This window comes from Elaeis guineensis, chromosome 6, assembly GCF_000442705.2.
Source record: "Elaeis guineensis isolate ETL-2024a chromosome 6, EG11, whole genome shotgun sequence".
NCBI classification, from domain to species: domain Eukaryota; kingdom Viridiplantae; phylum Streptophyta; class Magnoliopsida; order Arecales; family Arecaceae; genus Elaeis; species Elaeis guineensis.
This window is the reverse complement of record NC_025998.2, coordinates 110,009,655-110,012,827: the sequence shown is the minus strand read 5'-3', so window position 1 is coordinate 110,012,827 and position 3,173 is coordinate 110,009,655. Positions and strand designations below refer to the sequence as shown.

Here is a 3,173-nt window from a genome sequence, read left to right as displayed (position 1 = left end):
TCAGAATTAACTTTAATTAGATTTGATCAATTACTAACATGATCTATTATCAATGATTTCTAACTGATTTATGTCACAAATTGACATAAAAAGTATCAATTAATATCTAAATTATCTAACTTTATTAAGAAATTGATACTTGTTATTATATTTTGCAGAAGAAGAGATCATCAATAGAAAGAACAAGGAAAGAGGATTCCAACGGCGCAAATTTTATGCAAAACGGAGTTAAATTGACCCAAGAATTGAAGAATGAAGAAAGAAGACTCAATTGGGTCAAACCCGAGTCAAATCAGATCAAAATTGGTCAAAAATCAACTGATTTGGTGATCTGGTTAGCCGCCTGGTCCACAGCAACAGGCGCATGGACCATGGACCCATCGGCGCACCATAAACCCCCTAAAACCTCTTAGTCCCACATCGGAAATTTTGAAAACCTTATAACCCCTAAATGCCTATAAAAAGCCCCCAAAGGCCCTTGTTTTATGTATTCTTCCTTGAGATCAAGCTTGTAACCCTAGATAGTGGGGTTTTTAGCTCTCTTTTCAAGCCTCGAGCTTTGAGGTTTTTGTAATAAATTTTTTTTTTATATATAAAATCTTATTTTTATGCAATTTCATCTCTTTACATTATGCAATTTATTTTTCTTGCAATTAGGATAGTTTAATTTATGCAATTTAATTTTATGCAATTAGGTTAGTTTAAATTATGCAGTTTAAATTTATGCAATTAGGATAGTTTAATTTATGAAATTAGGGTAGTTTATTTTTCTGCATTTAAATTTTGCAAGTAGATTTAGATCATGTCTAGCTAAGCATCCCTTCTAGGGTTTGCGATGAAGCTAGATCATGAGTAGGGATTTTACATAGAGTTCTTTCTTTTTCTTAGGGTTTCTTTTTCTTCCTCTTTTGCCAAGAATTTTTGATGGATTATCGTTGGGCCTTAGTCCCTTCATAATCTATGCTTGGGAAAGACAAGAGGAGTAGTCGTTAGGATCAATAAGAAAAATTCTAGGTAGAATTCCCTAATCTAGATCTAGTGGATTCAAAAAAACCCTAGATCCTTAGTCTTATTGTCTTTAGCAAATAACTTTCGACTTTCGATTTTTGTTAAAGCTCGCTTGAGCATAGATTTGAAAATCATTTTAAAAACCAAGTCTCTGTGGGATCGACCCGTACTCGCTGGTCGTGCTACTCTGCACACCGTGCGCTTGCGGTTTTATTTACAAATTTTAAGATTTGCACATCAAGTTTTTGGCGCCGTTGCCGGGGATCTGGCATTTTAAATTATTTTCAAATATTTATTCTTCGTGCGTTATAACTCTCTTTTTTTTTCTTTAGGTTTCTATATTTAGTTGGTGATTGCTGGAAAACTCAGGTACGCTTCTAATTTCTCTTTTATTATTTTTAGTTAATTACTTTTTCTTTTAGACCTAATCATTTGAATTTACTTAATCACAAAAAAAAAAAAATATAAAACAAAACAAAAGACATTTCATAATCGTGAAGTAAAATATCAAAATAAAAAAAAAATTCTAAATTAAAATCTTTTACATTCTTGGTCATCTTGTTTATTTGTATTTGCATTTTCATAATTAATCTAAGGGCATCAACCCATTAACAAGATAAGGTGGGGATTTCATTACCCTTCCTTAGCCCAAAAACCATCTCCATCATATTGCATTACCTAGACTTTTAATCTTAAAATCAATTAGACGTCAACCTTAAGGAATTCGAGCTCAATAGGACAAGGAACCCTAAGAGTTCTACCAAGTTTGAGTTGTTTGATTAGTTGGTGTCTAGGCAAGTCCCTGAGGGTGGTTTGTTAAATTGGTTCAATTGCTGGCCTGGCCAACTAGTTTGGTGTCTAGAAAGGCAACGATGAGTGAACCTCCCACCTCTTATACTTACCTGGCTAACTAGTTGATCAATCTCCACTTGGAAGGTTTGAAGGGTCATCTTGGAACAGTTAGGAGCTGTCTAGATTTAGGTTAACCCTAGGATAGATTGAGTTTAATTTATTGATTCACTTGTTTGAAAAAAAAAAAAAAATTTAAAATTTAAATTAATTTGGTTACTTTTCTTTAGATTTAGGACTCCTTAGGATCTTCTCTTTAGAACTTTTTCTCTTTTCTTTCTTTTCCTTATACATAAAAATTTTATAAAAAAAAAAAAAAAAAAAAAATTGTATAAACATCGAGAACCGTACACCTCGTGTGTGGAGAAGAGTGTCGGGTCGTCTAGTTAGAATTGAGTCAATTCCTGTTGTTCCAATGGCTGAACCAATCCAACCCATGACCCTTAAGGATTTGTGTTATCCAGTTGGCTCCATCCAACCATCTTGTATCAGGTTGCCACAACCCACAGCTAACAATTTTGAAATCAAACCTCAAATCATAAATATGCTTCCAAAATTCACAGGATTAGAAGATGCTTATATATTTATTAGAGAATTTGAGGAGGTATGTGCAACCATGAAACTGTAATTAACAGATGATGAGGTCAAACTTAGATTAATCAACTTTGCCCTTAAGGACAATGCTAAGAAGTGGCTTTATAGTCTGCCAAACTATTCTGTCACTACTTGGGAGGGCTTTGTGAGAACATTTTTAAAAAAGTATTTCCCCCATCATAAAACAGCTAGGATTAGGAATGAAATAAATCAATTTTACCAACTAGCTGGTGAATCATTTTGGAAGTACTTTGATCGTTTCAAGAATCTTTTGACCCAATGCCCACACCATGGAATAGAAACTTGGAGACTATGCCAGATCATCTATGAGGGGTTAGATTCAAACTCAAGAACCATGCTAGAGTCCATGTGCCAAGGCCAATTTATGGACAAAGAAACTACTGAAGCTTGGCAATTCTTAGAAGACCTAGCCGAGAAAAATTTACAGTGGGAAACAACTAGGGAACCTGATAAAGCTACACCTTCAAGAGGAGGAATGCATCAAATTCAACCAACCCTAGCATCAGAGGCCAAGATTGCAACCTTAACACGTAGATTGGAAGCCTTAGAATTACAGAGACCAGCCAATGTAAATCAAATATCTGCACCCATGTGTAAAGGGTGCAATGCACCAGACCATGTCTTAGAAGAATGTTCCTACTCGAATGAGTGTGCACAGGTGAATGCCACCTATCAAGGACCATTGAACAATCCTTATGCAC

At 34.7% G+C, this 3,173-nt stretch overlaps 1 non-coding gene across 1 annotated transcript; it reads right to left on the bottom strand.

The window, feature by feature from the left end:
* Positions 1–2,641: 2,641 nt before the first annotated feature.
* LOC140858936 (small nucleolar RNA R71) lies at positions 2,642–2,748 on the bottom strand. Its single transcript, XR_012142340.1, has one exon. It is a non-coding gene; the product is annotated as a small nucleolar RNA R71 (small nucleolar RNA).
* Positions 2,749–3,173: the final 425 nt, after the last annotated feature.